The following is a 14,308-nucleotide window of genomic DNA, read 5'->3' as shown; positions in this document are numbered from 1 at the left end:
TAACTAAACATCTGATATAGTTTCATGTGTATTTCTAGTCGTGTGAACAGAATAATTCTTAATGAAGTAAGGTTTTAATCAGATGGCTAACATTAGCTGCTAAAAGCCCACCGACACGGACACGGATGGCATTTTAAACCGGAAGTTCCACGCGCTTCGACTCTGATCACAGGGAACAGCCAGGCGGCAAGGAAGTCGACCGGAAGTTGGCCGCGTACCTCCATCTTGTAGCAGAACTTCACTTGCGTTAGCATTCCCATTGACTCCCATTCATTTTGGCGTCACTTTGACAGCGAATAACTTTACCTCTGAGGCGTTTAAAGACTCCGTTTGTCCATTATTTATTTCTAAAGATACACGACAATGTATAAAGGGCTCCATTACCTTCTATGTTACATTATGGCCCCGTAGAAACAGTTTTTGTAAAAACAGGCTAACGATTGCGTCATAACCACTCGACTCTCTGTCGCATTACCGTACAGACAGGAGGAGAAGCTCGCAGGCAATTAACTTAATATGGCGTACTGGCGTTACATTTTAAAATACTATACAAAATAATTAATCAGAATACTTACTCCTGTTCACTCACGCCAAAGAACTCCCCGCTCAAGCTCGCCGTCTCTGCAAGATTAACAATAGCAGTTTTCACGCACAGCTACTAGAAGATTTACATCTGTCAGACAGGTTGCTGACGTCATCAAGCTTAGTTTGAGTCTGCGCGTCAGAAACGGAAGTGCTAAAAAACGCTAAAAATGGGCTTCACTTGTCTCAATTGAGTTCCAATGGGGTTGCTGTGTCCATTTCTTTTATTGTCTATGGGCACAGCAGTCTTCATGTGAGAAGCAGGTAGGTGAAGTTATTTGACTTTGTACATGATATTCGTTTCAATTCTTACTCAATTTCGTAGCGCAGCTAAATGCTAGTTAATGATGTAGCATTTTATTCAGATCATAGGTGATAATATTATGAGCTGGTGATGCGTGATAATGGCGGCTGCGTAAGAAGCATTTTATTGCATTACATGATAATTTGACTCCATTTTCTTTATAGTTCTGCAAAAATCCACTAATGTATTGGTTTGACAACGATTTCAGACTTTTTTTTACCTCATGTTTTAATTGATAAGACATGATGGCAGATCGCGTGCAGCTGACAGACTAACTTATCTGTTTATTGATCTATCTTACATTATTTACAATATGGCTGAATAGATCTAGCTTAACTATCATTTCTATGTTATATCTGTTGTCTGACCTGTGCAAGCTACATTTAGTTTTTTCCCCATGCTAATTTCATTTATTTTTATTGTGTATGTGTAACTATTTTTTCAGCACCATAATGTTGAAAAGGAAGACAAGGATACGGCCTGTTGATGATGCCAGGACACACATTCTGTCTTTGAGGGACAAGCCTGGGTTTATGGAACGATTTATCGATAATAACAAAGGTATGGGACAGCATATTACACATTAACTTCTTAGTACTGATTGTTTGCATACGCTTACATGATAATCCATGTCTTTGTAGTTGGAAAATGATAAATTAGCATTGGTTTTGTAAAAGTGTCCACATTGTGTATTAATAACCTGAATCATAGGCCCCATCCACACTACTGCGTTTTAGTTTAGAAACGGAGAATTAAAACAAATTCGATATCCGTCCACACCAGTGCTGGAAGAACATCAGTGCCGCCCACATTAAAACGACTGAAAACGCGGATCACGTGACCTTTCACGAACACTGGGCATGCGCGTGCCGGTGTAAACCTAGAGACTTTCAAACATAGACTGTAAAAAAATGCTTTCAAACATCAAAATGTAATTTATTAATATGTATTTGTGTTCATAAATGCTATGTTATTTAAAATTCTAAATTGCAATGAACCATGACGGGCAGCCCTCTGTGTGCACACACTCGAAGCATGTGTACTGAAGTCTTCTGTCAGAGCTCAAGCACCTGCTTCAGTTCTTCTGCACTTTACACATTAAATACACACATTCATCTTAAGTAAATGTAAACAATAGGTAGAAAATCGGATGGATGTCACGTCATTTATTATATTGGATCTGTGCATTCAGTCTTAAAGGGAAAGCAGCCTAATACACAGGTCTGCTCTGTCTGTCACTGTAATCAAACAAAAGACAAATAGAGAATCACTCACTGCTCTTCACCCAATAGCCTTTGCAGCATATTTAATTAATACAGTAAATAAAACTGCATATTTTTAATTTTATTTTCGATGTCCATTCAATTTCTGTAGTATTTCTTACTTGAAATGCTATAATCTGGTCTCCTATATACTTCTATTGACCTTTACTCCACTATAGTTAATTTAAAGCCAAAAATGTCCATTGTTCCTCCATATATCTCTGCTGAGCAGGGTGATGTTGCATAGAAGTCAAAGTGATGTGCAGGTCTTAAATGTTTTGGAAATGTCTTAAAAATGGTATTAAAAAGTATTACATTGGAATTGATGATACCTGCAAATACCCTGATTATAAGGCAGTAAGCTTTAGTGTCATTTTGACATGGTTATACCACATCTGTATGTGAAGGGTTAAGACAACACATTTTTCTTCCAGTTAAATGTATTTTTAATGGTTTGTCCTCATCATAGGTAGAGGAGTGTTTGCTACCCAGCCTGTGGAAGCCGGAGCTTTTGTTTTGGAGTACAGGGGTGAACTCATTTCAGCAGAAGAATGCCGGGCGAGAGACTACAATGAGTTACAGAGCACATTTCTGTTCGAATTTGAGTGGCAGAAGAAATTCTATGAAGATATGCAACACACATTATTGAGTAGCTGATGAATGAGTAATAATCTAATAATCTGCGTTAATAATCTGCGTTAATAATCTGCGTTAATAATCTGTCAAACAGAACTCTTTTATATTAAATATTAATCAAAAATGATTCACACCTTCACCTTCACGTGTAAGAGTAAAAAAATGACAACATTATTTATAGTTTATTTGATATAGTTATTTTGATTATTTATAGTTTATTTGATTAAAGTTTATTTGATTCGCATCTTATTTAGAGTTTGGACCTCAACAACCCAACTGCATTTACCGCAAACAGTAAAAAATTGTTTTGCTGGAATCGGTTCAAAGGAGTCATTAGTTCGCGAATCGGACTTGCCATTAGCAGACTTGTACAACGCGTGTGATTATCCCGGCAGTTAGGACATCGCACAAGATTTGTCAACACAGAAAACATTTCGTCATTTGGTAGGTTTTGTTTTGTTTATTTAAAGTGTTTTTTATGTCAGCTGAATGTGCGGAAGATAAGAAGATTTAGAAGATGAGGCAACGTAATTTTTTTTTTTTTTTTTTAGCACAACACCCAGCAGTAATTCAGGAAAAAAATACCCGAATGCTCCACGTGAAACTTCGGTCTTCTGATCTTTTACCATCGTGTCAATTCTCAATTGATTTTGATTAATATGCGAGTGGGAGCGAGAGAGATCAAGACAGTTTGAAGACGGTGAGGGTGCGCGCGCGACCGGGCCTCTGTCTCTGCTCGTTCATTCAGTATATGCTCCTATCGCAAGCGCAGCAGTCATGTACATCACTCACTGATCAAATAAGGCTTTGGCGAGACAAAAAATTGTTTGTGAGAGAGACAGAGAGACGGAGGGAGTGCAGGGAAAGGAAATGCAGCTGAATGAATATACGCTGTGTTTTAAATTGCGTAAAACATTTTTTTTATAACGAAATGCAATATGTGAGCAGCCGGTGTTTATTCTGTGGCGCACCGCCACGAATTAATCTATGTTTGGGAAATACTGCTATTGCAAAGACCTGGTGACGCCTCTGTGCACGCGCTGTCCTCAAATCAAGCTAATGCAAAAGAAGAAGAGTTCGACCAATCATAGCGCTGGGTTCATTCCCAAATAGCAAGCTGGGATGATTGACAGATGCGTAAGGCCTATCATTAAAGAGAGACTGAAAATCGACACTAATAAAGATTCCCGCTCGCTCCCCCTTCCAATCCGCGGCCGCAGTCTGATGTCATAAGTGAGGACAGTACAGTAGTCACGGTACTTCTGACTCCTGAAGGAAAACGGCCTGGGCTCGATATGGAAAGCTGATTGAGTTAACTTAATCTTATGGATTCGATGATCACACAGATCGCATGGATTATCTTATAATACTCTGTTAAATTATTCATGGTCACTCAGAAAAGAGGAAGACATCATTCAGTCATGCAAATAATAAAATGCTCAAGTAATGCTGAACTATACATCTTGAAATCGCTATAGCTTAGTGATTATGAAATCGCTATGGCTTAGTGATTATGAAATCGCTATGGTTTAGTGATTATGAAAGTGCTGTGATTTGTGGATTAACGTTAGCCTACTGATAAGCGCGAGTCTGGAGAAACAGGCATTTATTTATTCATTCATTCTCAGTTTTGAAAAAACTTATGTGTTACGTTGTTGTGTTAATTACAACTAAAGTACCTAACTATGTTATTTATTTTGTATGAAAACTAGCGCGTTAGCTACTTATGGATTAAAAAGTACCATATCAGTGCTGCGTGAGCTCTCTCACTATGGAATTACATGTGAATTGACAATGAATAGACAGGAGTCCAATAATAGCATAACGAATCACTTATTCTAAAAATAATATGAAGTATAAGTTCCAAATCCGACATATAATGAGGGTTGTGTTAACAGTAAAACGTCCGTCATTTAACGAATTTTAAAAGCAGGGATGGATAATAATGCTTTTTGACAGGAAAAAAAAAGCAAGAACAAATTTAAAATTAGCCCGTCAATTTTCATTTTACAATGATCTTCTCTCTCTGTGTGCGCGCGTCCGTGTTTGTGAGATATGGAATTACATTTGCTTCAATAAAAATGAACGAAACTTTATAAAACTGAACGTAACTTTTTCAGAAACTATCAAAAATATGCCATTACAAAAGAAGAAAAACAACGAAAATGAAAAAAATTTACACAGTCGCACAAATGTAACAGGCTCTTCAAATACTATGCTTCATTTTTGTTAATGTTTTTCAAAGTTTTGTTTTCGCTGATCGTGGATTCTGAATGCATTGCCACAGATTTCGCTTTTGCTTCGCAGTTTTTCGTTTGGAGTTTTGACACAAACCTCTCGTGGGGGCGGGCTTAACAGTGATCTACTCTGATTGGATAGTGAGCTTTTGATGGACAGGTGCTCTCTTACCGGGAAGTACAGACGTCACTCAGTGGCGCGCACCGCGCATATTGAAAGTTCTCGCTGTGACTAAATCTGCTACCCCAAAAATTATTTTTCACAGACAAAGTGAAAGACATTTATTTTAAGCTGTACACTTATTTTGGTCATGTCACTGCACTCAGAAACTTTGGGATGATATTGGTGTGTTTGTCAAGTGTAAGAGTTTGCCAGGCTTCTCAGTACATATGAAAAACATTATATTGGGTATTATGACTCTGACCCCACAAACGAAAATATCAGTTTTTTTATTAATTTAAATTTTTTTCCTAAACAAATTTCACATTCACAAATGCAAATTCTCCAACTGTAAACCTGTCTTCTCTGTTTTTCTAAAAGAAATGGAAAACTATTTTAATGTAATCTCAGTGTCTAATAAGAAAGCTATAAGGACTGTTAGAATTTGCTCCGCCTTTGATCATGTGTAATTTTGTTTAGATTCTGGCCCTCTTTATTTTAGTTCTATTTTATTCTTTATTGTTTTTTTTTTTTTTTTTTTTTTTTGTGGTTGATATTATGTGATGTATTTTTATAGTTTTGTGTGTTTTTGTTCTCTGCATTAAAAAAAGAAAAAAAGCTCTCGCGGTGATTTGTATGTAACACGTCATGCCTTGTATTACTAAATATGTAAATAATATTTAGTAAAATAATATAAAAATAATATAATATTTGACCTTAATATTATAATATGAGACACGGAGCGGCATCATCTTCCTCCTCCTCTTGTACTTCAAGGCAGCTTGAAGTAAGCTTGTGTTACTGAAGTGACCAATAACATCGATACAAGTTTTTCATGTTACAGTGCGCAACAGTTGTTGCGGGTAATTATTGTCATTCAGTAAAACAAGCTTACTTCAAGCTGCCCTGAAAGACAAGAGCTCATCTTTACAGACTGAGACGATCGGAGGTCAAATATTATTTACATATTTAGTAATACAAATCACCGCGAGAGCTTTACAATATGCGCGCCACTCTCTGGGCGTCACTGAGTGATGTCTGTACTTCCCGGTCAGAGAGCACCTGTCCATCAAAAGCTCACTATCCAATCAGAGTAGATCACTGTTAACCCCGTCCCCACGAGAAGTTTGTGTCAAAACTCCAAACTCCAAACTGCGAAGCATAAGCGAAATCTATGGCAATGCATTCAGAATCCATGATCAGCGAAAACGAATCTTTGAAAAACATTAACAAAAATGAAGCATATTTGAAGAGCCTGTTACATTTGTGCAACTGTGTAATTTTTTTTCATTTTCATTGTGTTTTTCTTCTTTTGTAATGGCATATTTTTGATAGTTTCTGAAAAAGTTACGTTCAGTTTTATAAAGTTTCGTTCATTTTTATTGAAGCAAATGTAATTCCATATCTCACAAACACGGACGCGCACACAGAGAGAGAAGATCATTGTAAAATGAAAATTGACGGGCTAATTTTAAATTTTGTTCTTGCTTGTTTTTTTTTCCTGTCAAAAAGCATCATTATCCATCCCTGCTTTTAAAATTCGTTAAATGACGGACGTTTTACTGTTAACACAACCCTCATTATATGTCGGATTTGGAACTTATACTTCATGTTATTTTTAGAATAAGTGATTCGTTATGCTATTATTGGACTCCTGTCTATTCATTGTCAACTGTTTTCTATAAATATGCTTGTATTGGCTAACATTTATGCAGCTAATGTGTGTCCTGTTTAAAATGTGCAATGTTCAAATGCAAAGACAGCACGACACAAATAGAAGCCCTTTTCCCTGTGGTATTTAGTATCATATTTGGATATTGGAAAATAAATTAGTTAGCTTAATTTTACACAATGTTCCTATGTTTTTCTTTTTTTACTGTGTTCTAGGGGTTTCTTAATTTTAGACTAGTTGACCAGCACACATTATATGCAATGCAATTATATAATACATGTGTGTCATCGTCCAAACGGCCCATACAACATGGGTGGTGAAATTTGGTATTGTAGTTAAACAATTAAGGTTAGGGTTAAGGTTAACAATTAGGTTTTCTTATTTATTTTAGTATTGATGCATCCAAAGAAGACGGTTCTCTTGGAAGATTGATTAATGACAACCACAAATCTCCAAACTGCACCATGAAAAAAAATCATAGTAAACGACACGCCACATTTGTGTCTATTTGCTGTGAAGAAAATTGAAATAGGAAGTGAAATCGAATACAACTATGGTGATTCACAATGGCCGTGGCGTAAAAAGGTGAGTTGGTTATATTAGCTATACTGATTTTCATTTTTTTTTTAAAGTGCTGAATAGCACAGCTACATCTGTTTTCTACATTTTGTAGTTCATTATAAATCGTATATTAACCTGATTATCTATGCATAGCTATGTGATCTCATATGTATGATATGTTTCTTAGAACTTTTTGTCTGATTTCAAGGGGCCAAATCAACAGACTTCTGTTCTAGAGACCAAAACATCCCTAACAGATCACTCTTCCCATGATGCCTCCAACAAAGATGCTGTCGTCACGCAGGTAAAGGAGTAATGTCGACTCTGTCATCACAATCTATTCTAGTCTAGTCTATTCTCTGCCCTCATGCTGCATGTCAAGCGCTCACACACACACATTTCCAGTCTAGGCCTTATGGGGCCCTCACACACACACATTTCTAGCCTAGGCCTTATGGGGCCCTCACGTATGGATCTCACTCTTAGTGATTTTACATCATTGGGACAACACCTGTCAATATTTAAACTAGTGTAATTGCAGGTGTAATTCAACACTGATCAAGCTGCTTCATGTTCAGAATGAGTATTTTGGATGTACTGCATTGCAACATCATTTTGTTGCTGTGTCACTTGCTGTTACCTCTAGAAAAGACGAGTGTATGCTCTTATATTTCAGCTGTGCTAGATGAGAAACTGTTTTCACATGAGCTAACTTTTGTTACCTTTGGTTTCTGTTGTTTTTTGTCTGATTTCCAGGGGCCAAAGCAACAGACTTCTGTTCTAGAGACCAAAACATCCCTAACAGATCACTCTTCCCATGATGCCTCCAACAAAGATGCTGTCGTCACGCAGGTAAAGGAGTAATGTCGACTGTCATCACAATCTATTCTAATCTTGCCCTCATGCTGCATGTCAAGCGCTCACACAGACACACACACACATACTTGTTTTTCTACCATAAGGGGGACCACCGTTTTTTGCCCAATTGTGGGGTCCACCACTTCCAGTGGTTCTACAGACTTGTAAAAAATCAAGCAAGATAACAAAAAATTCCTAATAATAAATATCACTTCAATATACCAAAATTCAAACAAAATTGTTTGCACATGCGTTTTTGAGTCATTTGTGGGGCCCGGATTTAACATTTAGGAGTTGTGGGGTCCACTTTCACAGATACACAGACATTTCTAATCTTTATATCTTAGAAGGGACCAAAGTCACTATCTGTAAAACATCAACTACTTCCATTATTTGCCCTTGATTACCATATAAACTTTTTTAGATTATAATGTATATCCTCTAAATTAATCCGCACATGTCTATATTAGTTTAGCCATTAACATGGCATAAAAGAGCCACTCCAGAGACTTTTCTAAATCAATGAGCCCTCAAATATTGGTCACAGCCTGAACTGCTTCAGTCTGCAGGACGCCAACTGTACTTTGTCTGCATTGTATTGGTGCAGTTTTGCTGAAGGGGATCTTGTTTGTCCCATGGTTATTTTTCTTCTATTTCTAATAAAGTCATGTTCCTAGCCAGTCATGTTGACTGCGACCTAAAGATAATATACTGCTTTAAATTGAGGACTTCACATCAAAACACCCTATTCATCTAATGAATAAAGACTTTAAGACCCTGTGGAATTCTAGCACTAATACCGTGAGTAATATTTTACACTAAACACTGGATTAAAAAAACAACAACTTTAAAACATGATTTGTCCTCAATGAACATATATTTGGTAATAACACAAAATCACATACGAGGTGAAGAATCATTGGTAACCAGGAAAAATTTGTATAATTGTGTGCGCTGCAGCGATGCAAAGTCCAGTTCAGAGTTATTGCATTGGTGGATAATATGAATAATAGATGGATTAAGTGAGATCAACATTAGCACAAAAACAGTGCAGAGCAACATATAACAAAGAAGGAAAAGGGCCTATGAGACAAAGAATCCCTTTTAACCAGAAAATGTGTATAATTGAGTTTGCTGCATCAATGCAAAGTCCAGTTCACAGTTATTGCAATTGTTGGATAATGTTAAGTGGGTGGATTAAGTGAGAGAGCATTCACATCACAAAACTGGGATTAAACCACATGGATTACTTCTACATTATAAATGCTCTGAAGCTTGAAAGTTTAGGATGAACAGATAGCAATGCGTTTCCTTAGTTTTTTGAGGTTAGCGCTTTGGGGTGTTTGATGTCATCACATTCATTCACAAACTGCCTAATGCAATCGGAACCCATCAAGTAATGGACAGAGCGGCAATGCAAACAATGGAGGAAACATTCAAAACATATTTTGTGTTCCAAAGATGAACTAATTTCTTATGGGTTTGAAATGACAAAGAGTAAATGGTGACAACTAACCCTTTAAGAGGATAATACAATGAAAACAACTAAATTTCAACTGTTGAAAACACTAAGAACATGTCCCGATGTGAATGCTAGTGGAAGGCATCCAATACGTTGAGCTACCTGTATTTCACTGTACTTTCCTTCTTATGGCAGAAATACGATTTTTGATGAAGTATTTGACCGCCTTCCAGTCTCGATTTCCTAAAGCTTGAGCTTCTGCATCAACGCAGTCCTTTTTCCCTTGAACTTGGCTCCTCACAATGAATTTCCTTAGGTGCCTTTCTACTGCCGCACATTCATCTGTTGCCCAGCTTCTTTTGGCAGCAGTTTCTTTACCTAAGTATACATAAAAAGAAAATGTTATAAAGTTTAGGTTAATGTCTTAAATTTGGGATTTTTAAACCTTAATCTGAACTGAAAGACTATTAGATTGATCACACAGGTCATTCATTGCCATATTGACTTGGTTCAGAGACTAAAAGTACTCTTATAGTTTGTTTCTGAATAAAACTTTTGACTAATAATAATAATAATAATAATAAAGCAGTGCAATCCAGTAAAAGGCGTGGTAGCACTTTATTTTGATGGTCCCTTTTAGACATTCTGTTAACTGAGTAACAATGCACCTACATGTCAACTAACTCTCATTACAGCATTAGTAGACCGTCTACTTAAAGTATTTTATACAATTTTGGCAAATGTACTTTGTTGTACGGACATTTTTATTTTAAAAACAAGGCAAAGATATTCGATTTTTAGCAATGATTTTTACAGTCTGTATCTCATATTTTATGTATTATCCTAAACATAGTCTCACATCGATGGGAATATGCATACGGAAATGAAATGGAGATGAATTATATTAAAACTTGTGTAAATGCAAAATCTTCCCTTTGTGCATCCCACACTTTTAGGATGAAATCCAAGCAAAGTGTTATACAGTTCAGTTTTTCTTTTGATCATATAATGAAAGTGTTTAAAGGAACACTTTAACTTTTTGGGACTTCAGCTTATTCACCGTATCCCCCAGAGTTAGATAAGTCCGTACATACCTTTTTCATCTCTGTGCGTGCAGTAAGTCTGTTTGACGCACCCACCGCTAGCCTAGCTTAGCACAAAGACTGGATGTAAATGGCTACAGCTAGCATACTAATCCCAATAAGTGACAAAATAACACCAACATTTTCCTATTTACATGTTGTGATTTGTATAGTCACAGTGTGTACGAATAGCAAGGTCATATGAGACACAGCCATTTTTTAAACGTTTAAATACTGGGAACTATATTCTCAGAAGGCGAAGCACTGCTACTTGGGCGGAGTGATTAGAGCAGCACCCGAGACGCGCCGTGGTGAGGAGCAGAGAGTTCGCTCATAGTTGGAGTAATAGAGTCAGCAATTACTAGATAGTAATGCAAAGTTTACAATCATGGGTGTTCGCTGTATTGTAAAGAGCTGTGACAATAAACAGGGGAGACCAGGTAATACCATGATGTTCCATAGAATTCCAACCAAAAACGCTGACATGATGAATCAATGGCTACTTGCTCTGGAAATAGATCCAAACACAACTGTAGACATCATCAAGGACTATCACAGTTGCTCAGAACATTTCACTGAGGACGACTATTTTGAAAAAAAATTGAATTTGCTACACAGACCATGAAACGTGTGCTGAAGGATACGGCCATCCCATCGATGGTAAAGGCAGGACAAAGTGGATCACCTGCGGCTGGGGTAAGTGATCCGTTATGTTTTTAGATGACTAGCCTACTTTTACAGTGCCATTAGCTAGATGTAATGTAACCTTAGTGACACTATTACATGAATAGGGTGCTCACTAATATTACTAATATATACTTGTACTTGTCTTATATCACGCCACTTCCTTTCCCTGTATTTCCTGTTTGTGTTCTTGTTGTTGGATAGATTATTTGGATTTTGACCCCTACCTGGACTAGATACGATTTTGGATTACCATAATAAACATCTACTGCATTTGGATCTTCCCTTTTCCCGTTCCTTTGTGTGTGGATCGTGACATTAGTATGCTAGCTGTAGCCGTTTACATCCAGTCTTTGTGCTAAGTGGTGGGTGCGTCAAACAGACTTGAAGCACGCACAGAGATGAAAAAGGTATGGATATCCAACTCTGGGGGATACGGTGAATAAGCTTAAGTCCCAAAAGTGTTCCTTTAACCCAAAAATTCTGACATCATTTACTCACCATAATGGTGTTCCAAACCTGTATGAGTTTCTTTCTTCTGCTGAACATTTAAAAAAATGTGGGTAACCAGAGAGTTGACGGCACAATTGACGTTCATAGTAGGAAAAAAATACTATAGAAGTCAGTGGTGACATCAACTGTCTGGTTACCCCCATTCTTTAAAATGTCTTCTGTGTTCAGCAGAAGAAAGAAACTCATTCAGGTTTGAGGTTATAAATCAACTATAATCAGAATATTAGACTGTGTAAACATACCTATTGTGACAGCTATCAATGTGCAGTGATCAAGAGTAAAGATTTGATCAAATAATATAATTCAGAATAAAGCTTGTGTCTTCGAGACAAAGCAATCCATCCACTTTACATTTCTAAGCTCACCTCTCTTTTTTGCCGACTTTCTCTGGTATTGGGAATGCAGCGTGGAAGTAGGTTCCTATGTGGAAGTAGGTTCCTGTGTGGAAGTAGGTTCCTCTGTGGATGCCACACTGTCCTCAACTTCAGGCTCCTGTACTTCTGGAATAAAGTCATCTGAGTGCAAAGAAAATAAGTAATAAGTTTATTAAAGAAAAAGACAAATCAAAATATAAACTAAGGATCAATTATGCATAACATTTGTGTCATGGTGACCAAAAGCAATGATCAACAGTACAAGTTTATAAATATTCAGTATATGGCACGAGTCTTGCAGATATGTGTTGTGAAAAGTGCTATACAAATAAACAAATCGAATTGAACAAATTACACATGGTTTCCATAATTCTACAATACAGTGGTAGAGAGAGACGGTTTAAATTAGACTTGCACTCACACTGGTAGCACAATTTAAATGTATGCCCTTCCCAGATACTTTCTCCCCAAAGCAACTTACAGAACACATTACAGCGGCAATAGCCCTGGAGCAATGGGATGAAGCATCTTGCACAATGGACACAATGGTTGTGGAGATCAACTACCTTTGGATAACTATACCTGCGGTGTAGCTTACCGGTGCGGCTGTACCACACAGTTAACTGGAAACAAAGTCAAACATTCCCCACATGCAACAGGCAGCATGTCTAAAACATGTCAACTATTAATTTAAACTAAAAGGTTATATTAATGCAACATCCAAATATGTGCAATTCTGTAAAGATGCAATAACAATAACATCTACATTTAATAGTTTAATTTAAATGAGAGATCTTTCATAACCATTTTTTTTAAATCATACAAACATACCTTCCTCTTGTGAACACCCATCCATGTCAACAGTCTCTAAAACAGCAAGTAATAGAATATGAATGAGCTGTAAACCTGAAACTGCAATCAATCTGTCAAGAGTATACATCTGTCAAATGACTACATAAATAGCTGAATAGACCAAAATTGTCTAGTTAGTCACATTATAACAATAAAACCTGCCCTCTTCTTCTGTATATTGAGGTCAAATACTTCTATTCTGTTCTATTCAATTCTATTCTATTACTTATAAAATACTATCTACTATTCTAAAAGAGAATGATTTATAAATGGACAATGCTGTGCTTTTTAACTTTTCTTAATTATAAAAAATACTTGTATATCAATACCAGTCACATCAAGCTGGATTTCATCCAGATTCTTCCCCTTGTATTCTCCTAGCCGTCCCTGTTCCAGCGCTGGAAGAACTTTGGTTATTTTAGCTAGCTGGGGGGTGCCCTCTGGAAGGCGGTAGTGCTTTCTGTGGACCTCAATGTTATGCCCAAGGAAATCTGCCAATTGGTCGAGTTCTGTAGTCTTGAGATTCAGAACAGTCGATGTGCTTCCTAAGCAATGTGTTTCCTAAGTTTTGTTGAGGTTAGCGCTTTGGGATGTTTGATGTCATCACATTCATTCACAAACTGCCTAATGCAATCGGAACCCCTCAACTAATGGACAGAGAGCGGCAATGCAAACAAGCATGCGTTTTCACTCAGTACTCCACATTCTTCTCGCTTTTCAGTCAGAGTATCGAGTGATTCTCTCATGACCGGGGTAAGGAGAACAGGGACTTTCCTCCCTCTCTTTCCTACTATGGCAATCCGAACAAAATGTTTGCAAAGCTTCTGCTCGAGTGCTGTAAGGGCTAAGTTAACATCTTCGTGTGTTTCTGATGTATCCTTTGACATGAACGCTGACAAGGACATTCGGGATACTTCTGCTCTTCGTCGGTTGAAGAGGATAACTTGCGCCAGGGTCACTTTAGAACTTTAGCAAGGTCCTTCCCGTTCAAGGGAGAAGGCTCTTCTTGCAGGGCATTCAATTGCTTCTGCTGCTTCTGCTGTTTCTCAGACAAATAGCAATGCAGTCT

The 14,308-nt window shown here is 37.3% G+C and overlaps 2 long non-coding RNA genes across 2 annotated transcripts; one reads left to right on the top strand and one right to left on the bottom strand.

Annotated features, from left to right (window-relative positions):
- Positions 1–7,249: 7,249 nt before the first annotated feature.
- LOC132141890 (uncharacterized) lies at positions 7,250–8,268 on the top strand. The gene is made up of 3 exons (XR_009433955.1): positions 7,250–7,438; positions 7,623–7,718; positions 8,171–8,268. It is a non-coding gene; the product is annotated as an uncharacterized LOC132141890 (long non-coding RNA).
- Positions 8,269–8,372: 104 nt separating this feature from the next.
- On the bottom strand, positions 8,373–14,104 carry LOC132141889 (uncharacterized). Its single transcript, XR_009433954.1, has 4 exons — positions 13,569–14,104; positions 13,219–13,254; positions 12,379–12,528; positions 8,373–10,112 (listed from the first exon to the last, which is right to left on the bottom strand). It is a non-coding gene; the product is annotated as an uncharacterized LOC132141889 (long non-coding RNA).
- Between the last annotated feature and the right edge of the window lie 204 nt (positions 14,105–14,308).

The sequence above is a fragment of the Carassius carassius genome, chromosome 6, assembly GCF_963082965.1.
Source record: "Carassius carassius chromosome 6, fCarCar2.1, whole genome shotgun sequence".
Classification (NCBI taxonomy): Eukaryota; Metazoa; Chordata; class Actinopteri; order Cypriniformes; family Cyprinidae; genus Carassius; species Carassius carassius.
Note: the sequence above shows the minus strand (reverse complement) of the source record. Positions and strands in the feature narration are given on the sequence as shown.